General features: G+C 36.6%; 1 protein-coding gene across 1 annotated transcript in view; it reads left to right on the top strand.

The window, feature by feature from the left end:
* Window positions 1-8054: 8054 nt before the first annotated feature.
* Atf3 (Activating transcription factor 3) overlaps window positions 8055-15863 on the top strand; it is a 40626-nt gene continuing 32817 nt past the window's right edge. Inside the window, exon 1 of the mRNA XM_017231946.3 lies at window positions 8055-8761. The gene's annotated coding sequence lies outside the window, so the exon portion shown is untranslated. The remainder of the gene's footprint in view (window positions 8762-15863) is intronic.

Raw genomic sequence — 15863 nt, 5'->3', positions numbered from 1 at the left:
TTCCCTCTCTTTCTAGCTTTATTATACAATCGTAATTTCGTATCGTAAAAGCGGGCGTCGAAAAAATGTGAAAGAAAGTTTTCGTGTTGCGTGCAGGACCTCGCTCCCTGGGTCTATATATTTTCTATTTTTTTTTTTGTTAGTTTTTTTTGAGTGAGTGGGGGGGAGGGCTGATGGGGCTGAGAAGCAGGAACAGCCAACGTCAATCGATACGAAGTAGATCCAAAACAATGCAGAGTTTCGCTTTCAAGGTATGCCCCTCGCCAAGCTTTCGGGTGTGGCTTTTGGGTTACGGAAGGGGATTCTTCGCTGGTGTCGGGTCTTGAGTCCTTTGCCCTACAAAGACACACCACCCCTCCTCCATGAAACCAGTTCCTTCTTCTCTTTTTTTTTATTCAATCGGAAATGGGTCACCAGTTGTTGCTCCTTTTATACAAAATGCTTAAAAAAATAATGGATTTTGATTTTTTTGGAAAAAAAGGGGTATTCGCCTAATCGATTATGAATAAAACTCCCAGGACCAGGACCTTAGTCCTTTCCACTCGCTTGAGCTCTAATTGAAGTTTATAAAGGGCGACGATGGCTGGTTAAGTGAAGGATTGACGGGTTGAAGGACTAAGGGACTTACAGAGTGGCGCCCTTGGCGGCTGTCGTGTCGCCGCCCCTGTTATTGATCCGATTCCTAGGAAAAAACTACAAAACTACACACAACCCACACGGAACCATAAAAATGAGGGCTAAACAAAAAAGAAAACGAAAATGAAGAAAGCCCGGAAGCTTTTCTCGCGTGCTGCTGCCCACAGACAATAATGTTTGCCTTGTGTGGCAGCAACAACATTACATTGCCCCCACGAAAGGTTGCAAGCAGTATTGATGGTGCATCCTAGTAGAAAATATATCCAAAGTATCGAGAGTCACCGGATTTCCCCTGAAAAAGAGTACACACTTCCGTCGCCAGGTGGCGTTGCCTCGTCATCTCAAAAATAAAAACAAAAAAAACTTCCTTGTATAAATGATGACTATTACTTTGCTTACTAAATAACAACTACACTCACTGCAATGATTAAAAAAAAACAAAAGAGTCAGTGGGGGAGTTACCAAGAAAAAAATTTATCATTTTAAAGGGTTTTCAAGGCTCATCCTCTCTTGAGCGGACAGCGGAAAGGATTTTTTAAAGATTATCTGATTTAATTGTAATTAAATAGAGGTAGACTGGTTTAAAATTGAATTCTAAAATGAAAACTGTTATCATTAGATGATTAGAATAGTAATAAAAGCTACACCCTCTCTTGAGCGGACAACGGACAGGAGTTTTTGAGGATAACTTCACATTTAGGTTTTCTAAACATGAAAGATTAAAGCTAGATAGGTCTAAAGGTTAAAGATTAATTTTTAAGTACAAAAAATGATCATTAGATCATTAAAATAGGTATTACAAGCCCCACCCTCCCTGTCCGCGGACAACGGACATCATTTTTTTCGATTTCCCTTAAATGTATGGACTACTTTGTAATTTTGCCTCCATTTCTCATACCCTCTTGTTGGCCATTTTGCTATTTCACCAATTTGTAATCCAACAGAGCCAAGAATTTTTTATGGTCTTGCGTGAGCCATAAAAAATGCGGCATGCAGCGTTCGGATGCACGGAGGCCAACACAATGTGCCACATTGTGCCACTAAAATCTTTATATATATGTATTCCTTCGTTTTGTTTTTTTTTTTTCAAGACTATACTTGTATATAGCGATCGTTTGATTTATGATTTTTTTGCATTAAGATGTTACCAAGCTAAAACAAACTAAAAACTAATCAATAACCGCAGCTTAGTGACTCGAACTTGGAGACAGGTTGGCCATCGATCGTGTCATTTAACTCTATACGAGATGTGTTAATCTTCAGTGCCCTGATCTCCGATTTCTACAATACTAGTTGGAGTGGTATGCGGAAAAAACAAGATTCGATGTATCCGAAAGTCATAGAAAAAAAATATAACCAAGAAACCGTAGTTATAGATACCCTACATATAGCTTTGATTTCTATTTTTTTTTTCCTTTGGTTTATAACATTTTTATGTGCCTTTGTGACGTAGTCTTTGGAGTTGATAAGAAATATTCTTTCACACTGACTTGAGGTTTACGGCGTTCAAAGCTCACATCGATATCGAAAATTGATAAGAACTAGTATAGTATTTTGCTATTTTTTTTTCACCCATGACTATGCAAATATATGTATGCTCTTTCCGGTTAGGGTATTAAGACCAAAAACCCAAATCCAGTAGCCAAATAGCCGAAATGTGGAGAGCCAATGGCATGAATTCAGAGCCAGACATAGATCGATAGACAATTTGTAGACCCTTTTTGGCCAACTTGTAAACATAAACAAGTGGGGAGTGACAAGCGTTGCTGGACAATCGGTGATCTGTCAGAGACATACCTATATTTTGGTATATATATTTTGTTTTTTTTTGTCGCCGAAGGCTGTCAATACACTACTCTATGCCTCCATTGTGTTGTCGTCGTGTGTGTTCTAAGATTTTGGGCTTGGCATTGGACATTACACGATTGGTAGATAAATCAAGTGACTGGAAGCTGTAAGCCCTGATCGATGGATGGGCTTACCATCCATTAATGATCAACCCTCCTGACCAGCACTGATCTTACCCAACAGTTTTCGATTAGCTCATCCGGCATTTCCGGACAGGGGCACAATTGCATTCATTAGATTATGATTCGTAATCGCAGACCATCATCCCCTATATCCATATAGATTCTATAGTACTCTATAGATCGATCTGTATGCAAATTTTTAATTTTATTTTCACCTTTTTGCGTCGCAGAACAGTCCTTCAAATAGTAGTGTCTTAAATAGCCACAAAGTCATTGGTCATTGCAGTTTTTCAAAAAAAAAACAAAATATTGTTAGGGGCGAATGGGGATAGGTGGGTGAGTAATACAAAGAAAAGTCGTAAAATATTATAGTCGAACCACAAAAAAAATTAGTTTTTTTTTTTTGGAATAGTCTATATAAGCTGTATAGTTCTATAGACTTGTCTGGATGAGGTATTATATCTAATAATATAATAAATAAAAAGTACCGGGTATTTATTTTAGAATAATTTATTTTAGAATAACTACCCGATACTTTTTATTTTTTCTCTATCTCTAATTTTTTTCTTATTATTATACATCTAATAAGTATCTTTTAGTCGACTCTTTCATCCCAAACACTCTAAATTGTTGTTAAGTTGATTTTTTTATGGGTTTCGTTAGTTTGCAATGATTAATTTTTATTTGCATATACATATGCGGAGAGCGCACAGCAATTGCTATTGAAATTGCAAAAAAAAAGAATACCCTGTAGTTTTACACTTTCCAGGGTATATACGATCTCTAAGGGTAGTTCTAATAGAAGACTTTATAAAGGGTATTTGGTAAGTCATTATTTTATTTATTATTTTGTTGTTGCTTTACATAACACGTTTTAGCATTTCATTAAAGCAAAATTTTAGCTATGAATGCGCCTGCAAGCAACAATAACTGACAATTCCAATTGACTAACACGTGGCGGAAAATGCGAGGGGTGGAAATGTGGATACTGGGCGGATGGTGCTAAACTACACCCACACACGCACTCTACACTCTGTATCTATGTGTGCTTCTCCCACTGCAGTTGCAGAAGCACTAACAGGCAACCAGCAAGCCCAGTGCGTCGCCTGTAATCTTAGCATCTCCCCAGCCAGATGGCTACAGTGGTGGTCAAAACGAGAGCACTTGTTACTTTCAGATTGAGAAGATGATTAAATATAAACTACTTTCAAGTAGCTTAGTAAAATAATTCTAATGAAAAAAATATATTTCTAGAGATTTTTATAGATTCCATTGTTTAAAATCATATATTTAACCCATATTTCAAATCTCTATTAAAAAAGTGATAAAGACTCTCTTTTCTAAGAAATCTACAGTACTTTCCTACCAAAAATTAATAAAAAAAACCCATGTCTTCTAAGAATATAACCCATACAACCAGTTGTTTAAATCACTTATGGAAAAAAATTAATAGACCCTATAGCTTTTTGTAATTTCTAATCTACAATAACATTTTTTTTTTGACAAAAAATTATTGAAATCTTGTATTTCTAAGAACATGAACTCATTTTAAAGTTAATATTTCCTTTTCCTATTGGCATATCAGTTCTTGATTTTTGAATAATGAGTAATAACAAAACTTTTGTATGTAATTTAAAAAAAAATGGAATTTTTTTCCTATGAATATTCCTAGGATTCTTATTAAAAGAATATAAAACAAAGCAAGACAACAGTGCGTATGAGTAATACTTTTTTAGGAATAATTTCTTGGAAAATATTTTCAGCATCTGGAATGTAATTTTAGGCTGAGCTTAAAAAGTTTATATATTTCTAAGGTTTTGGGTATTATTGAAGGTATTTGATAATTACAATATATTCAAATATATTCAATTTCTTTAAAAGTTTTTCTTTAAAATTAATTCAAGCTAAATTAAAATTGATTTATAACTTTTTTAGAAAGTAATTATTTTTGTTGTTGTTTTGTTTTTCAATCAAATAGTATAAGCTAATTAATTTTATGGCTATTTGATATTTATTTTTATTGCCGTTTGCTAATTTTTCAACCGCTGGTGTGTGCATCTGCATCTAAGTATGTGTGTGTGTGGATGAGTGTGCCAGCTTGCACTTTCTTTGGGACAATTTTTGGCACACTTTTGGGTGCCGCAGCTGCTGCAACAATTTCCATATGCCACTTGCTACCGCCCCTCCTACAAGCTACCCCCCACCCCCCCTTTACCCCCACCACTCTTGTCGTTTGCCTTCGCCGCTTGCCGCTTTTAATGCTCATTTTATTCCTTTATAAATTCGCTATTAGATGCCAACAGCGACGACGACGACGACGACAGCGGAGGCAGCGACGGCAACGGCGACATAGAACTTTTCTGTGTTGGAGAATATACATACTTGTTGTTGTTGTTGTTGTTGGTGCCCCAGTGGGTACTGGTGTTGCTATTGTTGCTGCCAACGTTGCCCGCTGTCGTTTCTATTGGAAGTGTTCGACCAATCAGCGTTGAAATGACGCGATCGGCGGCGTATGAGAACTCGGCATGATGCGAGTAAGTGTCTAAAAATAGCCCCCTTTACCATTCACTATAGCCGATGTTGTACGAAGTGGGCTCCAAAGCGTGCCGAAGGTGTACGAAGCTTTCGCTTTTTTCCTTTTTTTTTTTTCTTTTTTTCGGTTTTTGCTTGTTTTTGTTGCTATTTTGCCTTTTCGCTTTCGGCGGTCGCGTGGAAACGTGAGTGGGACAAAACAAACTGAGTGTGAGTGGAATAAATGGTAATGGAACGTAGCCGGTTCTCTCTCTCTTCCTCTCTCTTTGCCTCTCTTTTGGTCAGTTGCTCTCTCAAAGTTGCACAGTTTTGTTATTGTTTTCATTGCGTTTTTGTAGCCGGCTATTTTTTTTTCTCTTGTTCTTTTTTTTGTTTTTGTTTTTTATTTTCTTGCTTTTGTTGTTATTGTTATTGCTGTTGTTTAGCCGGTGTTCCGTTCCCAGTGATTAAAATGAAATTGTTGATTGATTGCCGAGCGAATTGCCACTCGAATGGGTGTACGCCTCCGGTACAGGTAAGAGCGTCTTCCTGCCCTTTCAGCTCCTGGCGACTTTTTTTTTTTTTTTTGGCTCTGAGCTCTGTCACGTCGCTGCCCGCGTCTCTGCGTCTGCCAGCCTGTGCACCTTTGGTTACCGTTAGCTGATAACCGATAACCGATAGCGGTGGCCGAGGCGATGGCAGAGGACGGCGAGGCCTTATCACAGTCATAAGTTGCCCGTTTTGTTAGTTTTTTTTTTCTTCTTCTTCGTTTTTATGCAATAATTAAGTGTTTCTTTATCTTCATCTTTTGTAATATTTTTAAGCTTTTTATGTAGAGTCCCTTTAAGATAGATAGTCCATTAAAATGTGGAAAAAGTATCTTCCAGATACTTTTATTTCCAATTTGAAAGCCAAGCCGGCTGCGCATGCCGCCTAAGCTCCCACGAACGAAAGAGATGCCGCCACCTGGCGACAGAAAGAGAGGCACTGAGTCGTAAAAAATATTTTCAAGGTCACGGCGTCGCAGTCGACGTCGCTGCATTTCAAATGCGAATGCGTGTATGCAATAAGATTTCATTTCCAAGCATTCCGCTCAGCAGAGAGGAAGAAAGAGAGCGAGCGAAAGAGAGTATACAGTGGAGTGTTGGAAAGTGGTGGAAGCGGGGGTGGCGGTGGTGGGCGAGCTGAAAAAGTGGGTGGTGGTGAGGGCTAGGTCACAAGATTCGCAGGCAAAAAAAAAAAAAAATTAACAGAAAAAAAAACTGATAAGCGGACATTGCTTTTTTATGCCAAGATCCAACAGTTAATCGATCGCCTGTCCGATTTGGCTTCTAATCTCTAGTGTTTCCTCTACATTACCCCTCCCTTACCAAAAATTCCATGCAAATTTTTTTTTAAAAAAAAAAAACTATTACCAAAAATTTAGTGGCTCTTTTGGCCCTCTTTGCGAGAAAGGAGAATGTGGCAGAATGAGAGAGAGGCACACACACACACACCCTCTCCCGCACACTTACGCACTTAATTTTCGGATATCTTCGCTGCCGTTCCGATTCCACTTCCACCGCTACTTCCATTTCGCAAAAGGCGTAGACGAAAAGGGGTTGCTTTTGGATACTAAGATAATGGGTATCTACGGAAGACGTTCTTAAGATTTTGTTGAGTATATTTTCATTAAAAACTGTTATAAACAAAATATAACATTAAAATTATAACTTTAAAAATATGTTATAAACAAAAAACAGAATCTTTTACTGACAGATTTTACTTATATTAGATATAACATTATTATTTATTTATTAACTATGATCTGTTATTTTAGATTATTATAACTAAAAGTAGGGATAACTTAAGCTAAAAGAGATTTCAAATAACGCGAAATGGACAGTGTTTAGGAAAATTATATCTAGAAATTGGTAACCAAAGGGATCGGAAGTATCTAGTTACTCTATTTGGAACATAAACAATTCATTTTTCAAGAAAAAATTAAGAGTCCACCTGTCTAAGAATAAGCACATGAAGTAGCATAACCCCAGTACAAGTACAGCGCTCTTTTTAATGGAGGTAAGTTTTTAACCGACAACTAATAAAGTTCTTGGTTTATAATTACTTATAAGAGCTTTTACCTACTGAAATTTAAAATAAAGAGATTTAACTAATTGAGAAATTTTTTAAGCAGCATTGACATATTTTTTTGAATATAACGATTAGGTTCCTATGTAAAGGGATAATACTTCCAAAAGCCCAAAATAGGCAAATTCTTCAGGGTTTTAGATTACCTGTATGATAAATAATGTTATAAAAGAAATAACATATAATTTTTAAAGTTTCTATTCTATTTCTTAAGTCAGAAACGATAAAAAGAATAAAGTCATTCTATTTTTTGTTGAATTTTAACTAAATTAAAGTTGAAATATTAGTTAAAGTTTAAAGTTGTTAAGCTTTTAATATCTATCATAAATTTTTTTTATATTTGTATCTCTAAATTTGTATCTTATCATATTGATTTACTTGGCATTAAACTTTTATTTCCATTATCTCGAAAATCCCCACTGATATCTACTAGATATCCATTCTGCCACCGCCTCTGCCCAATGTTTGTGGTGTGTGTTTGTTTATTTGTTTGACGCGTCCCATTGCCACACGTTCCGCTCAGTAGACAGTGGGACAGACGGTCGGTCGTCGCTACCACCCCATGTCCCAACCCCCTTTTCCAACTAGAACCACACACACATACACAATCAATAGTGTTCTTATTAGATTTTATGGCGACGACTTAGACCGCTGGCAGAAGCAGAAGGCAGAAACACAGAGAAAACAACAATAAAAACAAAAACGGGGGCCGCGCCTTGGACTGTTTCATATTCCATTCGTTTCGTTCTCGCGGCATTAGAATCGCACGCCGTGTTGTGCCACTCTGCCACTCTGCCACTGCCACTGTCGACGTCGACGCCGCCGCTGCCGCTGGCTGAAGCTTTAAGCGAATTTGAACGCTGCTCGAACTTTATTCAACGTGTTGGTTTCGTCGCGAGTACACTGAGGTACGGCCTGTCGAACAAGGTTGTGTCGTGTTGCGTTGAAAGTTACAAGACCCCAATAGCTAGGCAATTTCTAGCTATTTATCTTTTTACAAAACAAAAAAAATTTGTAATGAATAAACCCAAAAACCCAAAACCCCCCCAAAAATTTCTAAAAACACAAATATACTGAACACCCCCTTCCAACAAACAAACAAACAAAAATTGAAATCGCGAAATTGTCAAAAATCAACAAAAAAAATAGCGCAAAACAAATAAAAAGCAAAGATATACAAAACCAGAGATCGTACAATATTTTTTTCAAGTGTTGAACCAAATAAGTGCTTTAGCAACAAAACCAACAACAACAACAACTACTAAATACCACAATGCCTTACCACAGCTTTACGCTTTAGTGTCACAAAGTGTGTTTTTTGTTATTTCCATTTTTTACAAAAAAAAAATTAAAAAAAAATAAAGTGAGCCCTTTTTTCAATTTCGAAAACTCAACAACAAAGCCCGGCTTAGAACCCCTAAACCCAAACAGGTGTCTGTCGCCTGGGAGAACAGTGTTGGAAAGCAGTCTAAGAAGCAGAAAGACAATCAGCAGGTGGAATCTCAGTCCTCCAGGTAAGAGTCTGATGGATGTATTTTGCACGTAAAGTACGTGACTTTTTTCACATATTACGATATTTGTAGGGGATCTCCCGATATGTTATATACCCTATTGTATAGATTAAGTAGGGTTTTTAGGAAAGTACCTATGTATATACTAGAAGTCCAAAGCCCCCATTCGGTCAACAGGTCAAGTCTAAAATCATTCCATTCATAGGGGGAAATACTCAAGTGCCCAGTGCCGTATCTTTCCGTTTTGGAAACTTTAATTCAATATAAACTAAATAAACAATATACATATGTACATATATACATATATACTTTTAGAAGAACGTGTTGGGGAAATGAATACTTCTACTAGAAATCATTCAATTCACGATAATAAACACTCAAAGAGCTTCCATTGATTACATTCATGGGGTATGTTCGCCGGAATTTTGTTTTTTGTAATGAATGATGGAAAATGTTTGGTAAATATTTAATAGATATATATATGTATATTTTTTTTTTATTTGTAAATTAAAAACATATACAGAGATATACTAGACACAGATACTACACGTTTGCCAACTCATCATCCAAGAAGCCAGAACACACAGATACAAAGATACAAATACAGAGATACTGCCACAGGCACAGATACCAAGAGGTTAACAGGTGTTTTCTGCCTTTGCGCACTTCTTCATTAATCAGCTGCTGTTGCTGCTGCTGCTGCACACACTCACACTCACACACATAGATATCACTCACAGATACCAAATAAAAGATACAGATACTGACAGAACCATTTCCAATTGGATTTATGGACAATTTGGTGAAAATATTCTGCGTTATTCGTGCACATTTCAACAAAATGCATTCATTAATAAATATTTTTATGTTCCACCCCCTCGGGAAACCCTCCCCTATGGATATCCACAAATGTATATATATGGTATGTCTATATTGGAGCAACCCCCTTGTATTTTTTTTTTGCATTTGTAATTCAGGCCGACGGAGGCCACCGAAAAGGACTTATCCCATTGCCCGTTGCGCATTTTATCGCCGACAGTGAATTGCGGAAAATGCCAACGCCCCAACCCCAAAAAAAAAAACGAGGCAACCCTGGTACTCTGTATGACTATATATACTACAATGTGCGAGCTCTGTGCCCCCCCCACCTCCCCCATAAAGAACTTAGAATTTCAAAACTCTTTCCCAGCGAACGGATCGACTGAATGGCCGATGAATGATGCCCATTGTGCTGGCAGGCCGACACAGACGAAGACGCAGTAGTTACAGTAACTTTCAGGAGGGGAGGTAGCTGGGGCAGCTGGGATTGGGATTGGGGTTGGATCCAGGGGGAAGGTCCAGGGGTGGTCCAGGGGCGGCGTGACACAGGGAGCGTCTAATGTTCCGAAAAGAGAGCTAACATCAAGATGTTCTTTTTTGTCGGGACATGTGTGGCGTACTGGAAGATACATTTGATTTTTGCCAAAAATTTACACAAAAAATAAAGTTTAAGTCTTGAAAAAAAAATTTTGTCAATATTAAAAAAGTTTATTTTAATTAAAACCAGTCAAAATAAAGAATAATTATAATTAAGAACAAAATTTTCTTTATAATTTCAAACTCTTAGTTGGAATTTTAGTATCCTAGCTTTACTTTTTCTCAGTGTCTTTGTAGAAATTCACTTACTATAATATTCACAAACAAGAAAACAATAAAATAAAAACAAAGACAGCTGAAGAGAGACAGTCGGGTCGGGCTAACGCCCAAATGGCGTTTTAAGCACAAAAACATAGTGCGCATTAATGAGCCCGGACTTTATTTTTTGGGTGCTATATACCACCATACTCCGGGGGTCTCTAAAAGCGAGAAAAATAAAATGGGGAGTCGGGCTTAGTTTATGGCCTTGACAGGCTATCAGTGGGGCAGTCAAGCATATACCCATATATACCACATACGCATCTGTATAATGTCCATACCATCCAACCAGCGAACCATCTCAAAGCCCCCCCACCAGACCGACATCCCCGAATAACAACCAATCCATATTTTTGAGGCAATGAGGAGGAAGATGCCTGTCAAAAATACAAAAATTCATCCGAGCCGGACGACACAAAACTGTCAGTGCTGCCCGTTGGTTGTGAATAATTTTTCAAAAAGTGAAAAAAAAAAATATTGTATGAATGCACCATGTGTGTTGCTCCCAAAAGCAATGAAAATTGTCACCGCAAACAAAACTCAAATGTCCAATACCCCCATAGCGCCCCCATAGCCCCCCATTGCCTCCGTCATAAGCCATAAGCCATAGCCCGTGGAGCAGTGCATGCGGCAAATGTAAACATTTCAACAGATTTAACCAATAATCATGGGGGAGGGGCCCACGACGTATTGCATCAACAAGTAAAGTAAAGCTAAAGCTATAGCTGTTTGATGCCAGGGAAAGGGGGGTTGGCCAGGCACTTGCCAACGGTAAACTATAGAGTTACAAGGACATGGTCAAGAAATGGGTATAGAACCTTATAAGGAAATGAGGGTATAGACATTTTTGAAGAAAGAAAATTCATTGAAATGGTAAACTTTCTTATTTTGCATCAACTAGACTATAAACGAGTAACGAGAACAAAGTAACTAGCAACTAGTAAATAGGAAACATGGGGTATTAGTGATATGGTTGAATATGAGGAATAAAGAAATTCTAGAAAGGATACTAAAAAATAACAGGCATTGTTAAATATTCAATAAAAATTGAATAAGTAACGAGTAGCGTTTAATAATCGAGTAACGAGAAAAGAGTAACTAATAACGAGTAAATAGGAAACTTAAGAATTCAGCGAAATAACTGAATATGATAGAAAATGTTAAAAGAAGACTTGAAAGGACATACAAAAGTAGTAACTAGCTAGTAACTAATAATGTAATATTAAATAAAATAGTAACAAGTTACTAATAACTAATAAAAAGTAACGAGAAAAGAGTAAGAAGTAACTAGTAACTAGTAAATAGAAACTATAGAAAATAAAGGAAACTGAAAAGTGATAAAATGATAAAGTAAAGACAAAAAGTGATAATAAAGAAAGTTAGCACTTGAAATCAAGAAAAATGGATAAGGAAAAGCGAGTATTGAGTAACTAGTAACGAGTAACTACTAACCACTAAAGTCTAATTCATAACCTTAAAATAAAAACGCATGAAAAAAGTACAAACTACAAGATACGCCACAAAAAAAACCCTTTATTATCATAAGAAACCTTTCAAGTAAATAAAGACTAGAACATAACAACAAATGAAACATTGAGCAGCCAAGCCAGTGAGGCAGTCAGGCAATATTTGTAATCCCCCAAGGGAGAAAAAGGGTGGAACCACTTGGACTTAAACCCAAAACTGAACATCGAAGCCCGCATTTGTAGGCCGTGCAATCAGCTTAATTCGTTCAATTCACTTTTCAGCAAATTGATTAACCAATTGATGTTTGTTTCGTTCTTTATATCAGTCTCTCTTGGTCAGAGTCTTGGTTCCCGTTTCCCATTTCTCCCCCAAAAAAAAAAAGTATTATTTCCATTCGAGATACAATTCCAAATTTCGCCCACGCGCTTTCTTTCTTTTTTTTGTTGATTTTTTTATTGAAATTTTGTATGCATTTGGGTTTGCTAACGAGTATTTTATTTATTTATATATATGTATGTACTTTTATATATTTATTCTATACATCCCAGAAAAACAGCAACAAAATGAGTGTTAGTTAAGCTCGCCTTCGCTTTTTTTTATATTTTCGGTGAGGATCTTAGGGGAATTGGGAGGGGCTGGAGCTGTAGCTGGAGCTGGAGCTGGCCAAAAGCCAGACCGGTTTGCCATTTGTCAACTTGTCGACAGTCGAAAATGCGAAGCCAGTAAAAGCTTCACAAATAACAATTCTGTTTAACTGAAACTGAGAAGAAACAGTCTTAGAAGTTGGTTTTTACGATCATGGCGACTTGGAAGTACTCTAGTTATCTGAATCTTGAAAAGTTTTAGGGATATGGTCACGCTTTTTGTATTGTATTGGAGTAAGATCACACATACTAATTGTATTTAATTGTATTGTACTATTAGTAAAATAATATTATCTTTTACATGGTCACACTAATTGCATTCTTTTGAAGTAAGACCACACTTTTCCCCTATTTGCCTTTTATATTCTTACTCTCTTATTCTTTCATCAAAAACGTTTTCGTATAACCTTTGCCTTAACCATTCCTTGGCCCCCTTCCCCACCACCCCACCTCCCACAGCCGCCTTAAGCCCGCCGCCCTATCTCTTCCAGTCTTTTTTTTCCGAACATTTGTTTGTTGTTTGTTTTTATTGTTTAAAATTCATCACGAATTTTATTTTTGTTGTGCGTTCTTGTTTTTTTTTTGGCGTAAATTTTGTTGTTGTTATTTTGTCGTGTACAGACGTATTTTTTTTTCATTTTTGTGAGCTTCGCAGTCGACGTTGCTGCTTTTTCGCCTAACCTTGAGGCACATTAAATTTTTGTTTTTGGTTTTACGACTGTTTCTGATTCGGTTTCTTCTTATTTTCCAAAAAAAAAAACAACCACAAACAATAAAAAAATTATATAAAGTAATAACAAAAGAAAAGAAAAACATAAGAACAGCGGTTACTTTGGAATATAAAAGCTGAAAAAGTTCAAGAAGTGGGAATATAAACCATATGGATGTTGGTACATATATACTATATAGTATTGTACATATTTGTTAGTTGTGGATAAAATTATTCTTATGGAAATACACTTAAATAAGACTACAATTTGAGGTTAGCTTAGTAAAAGTTTCTTCTAGAACCAATTGATAATTTTAAGGAGAAAAGGGATAAAGAAAAAGCGCAAGTTCGAAACAGTATGCATTTTTTGAAGTTTTGATTTTATATTTTTTAACTTTTATCTTATAGTTAGTATTTTTAATTGTGAAGTTTCCGTTTTTATATTTTTCTTTTTATATATTTTTGTATTTTCTTACCATTTCCTTTTCTTCTATATTTTTCTATTCTTTTTTGTAGCTTTGTAGATACATTTACGGATACGGATACATCCACATCCACATCCACAGATACATATACATACGTTTACGTCTAGGTCTATGCCTAGCATGTCTCGTCTATATATCATTATTTTGTGTTGCTGTTGCTCCAAAAATTACTTAATTGCAGCCATATGTGAGACCGATCCAGCCCCCTCTGACCCGCCACTGACCCCTGGCCCACTGTTTCCCCAATTTTTCGTTTTTCGGTTTATTTTATTTTATTTTCATTTTTTTTTTGGCTAAACTGGAAATGTGTCGTCGTTGGCTTTGTATCTACGCATTTCTTGGCCGGCTGTAGCTGTATCTTTGTATCTCTGTAGCTGAGTATCTGAGCGTGTTGTCTGTCCAAGTATGTGTGTATCTAATTCTAATTTATTTTTGCCAAAAAGAAAAAAAAATAAATAATAATAATAATGAGGGGCCCTCAAAAACCGAAACGACGAGCCAAAATTCACTAGCCCTCCTCCTCCTGCCTCCAAGCCCCTTTCTCCGGCTCTGGTTTTTTTTTGGTTTTTGGCTTTTATTTATTTATTTATTCGCTGGCTTTTATTTTACTTTTTTTTTTCTCCTTATTTTATTTTACTTTGCCGTTTGTCTTGTTCTATTCTGTTGCTGTTTCTGGTTCTGCTTTTGCTTCTCTTTATTTTATTTATTTCTTTTTTTTTGGTTTTATGTGCTGATCAATAAATTACGTTCCGTTGACATGTCACCCCCTTTTTGGCACCACCACCCCCTCGCCAAAAGCACACGCACATCCCCTCCACCCCCCACCGCTTCTCCTGTCTCTATCTCTGTCTAAATCTATCTATCCATCTCTTTTCCCTTCTATCTTACTGTTTTGGTCATTTGAATTGCAGTCAACGCTGGCGTTACGCTCTGCTGCGTTTTAATGGCCCAAGCCATGGCCCACTGACAGAGGGGGGGGTGACAATAAAAAAAAAAACGAGAGTTCCCAAAGGGGTATCTGAGGGGGTGGGTGGTTTTTTTTACTTTTGCTTTCATTGCACGTAAGCCCGGAATCAAATAAAATTCCCAAATTCAAATACAAAAATGAACTTGAAATACTGATGGCCCAAAGGCTGGCTTTAAAAATCAGTTAGTGGATTCTCACGCTTGCCAAAAAAGTAACAAAAAAAACAACAACAATAACAACAAGAAACATGTTTGCCAGCCCTCAGACAAGAAGAAATCCCAAAAGATGGGTTGCCACAAAAAACATACGTGGGTTAATACAAAAAAAAAAAAACAGAAAAACTTTAACAAAACTTTTGTCTAGAGTGGCTTGTAAAGTTGTGGGCGTGGCCATGTTCGTATAGGTTTGCCCTCAATGCCCCAATATGGTAGAATGTCCCATTAGAAGTTGGAAAAAATTCAAATAAATACTTGATTTATAGAGGTTTTTAAGGTAAAATATTTTTAAAGGCAAGGCTTGAGCCAAGCTTAGAATTTTAATGCAAAATTTTAACAAAGACTAGGAAAAATAATAATCTAAGCAAATAAATTGATTAGAAATTAAAAGATAGAAGTTTGGGATGAAGGCAGATGGACAAATAGACAGGCTTTATTAAAATGAGGCTTAAAACTTAAGAAATTATCAACTTTTATAAGAAAATTATCAAAAACTATAATAAAAGAATAAACTAATAACAAAAAACTGCACTACTGCCCTCTACATTCAAAAACTCCATTCTGACCTTGAAACCCCAAAAAAAAACCACTCAGAACTGAAGCTCATCAGCTTTTTTTGCTCAAAAAATAAGGGTTTTCAAGGGTAAAGTCATAAACATTAGCTTCCCAAGCATCATTCCCTTGGAACCCCCATATAATATATTTTTGAGCTTTTTTCAGATTCTTTTCGGCCCAAAAGACAAATGGCTGGGCCAAAAAGTCATTAGATCTGAATTCGTATACGACTACATATCCAAAATCTGAAACCAAATCGGGGTTTGCTGTGTTAATGACTTTCCGCTGCGATGGGCAGACGGGTAACCAAAAAAAAAAAAGTTAAATAAAAAACAGTGGGGAGGGATGGGGTTTAAGGTTTTTTTTTTGTTGTTGAATGTCGGTGTTAC

The sequence above is a fragment of the Drosophila bipectinata genome, chromosome XL (assembly GCF_030179905.1).
Source record: "Drosophila bipectinata strain 14024-0381.07 chromosome XL, DbipHiC1v2, whole genome shotgun sequence".
In the NCBI taxonomy this organism is placed as follows: Eukaryota; Metazoa; Arthropoda; class Insecta; order Diptera; family Drosophilidae; genus Drosophila; species Drosophila bipectinata.
This window is presented reverse-complemented; position numbering and strand designations above follow the sequence as displayed.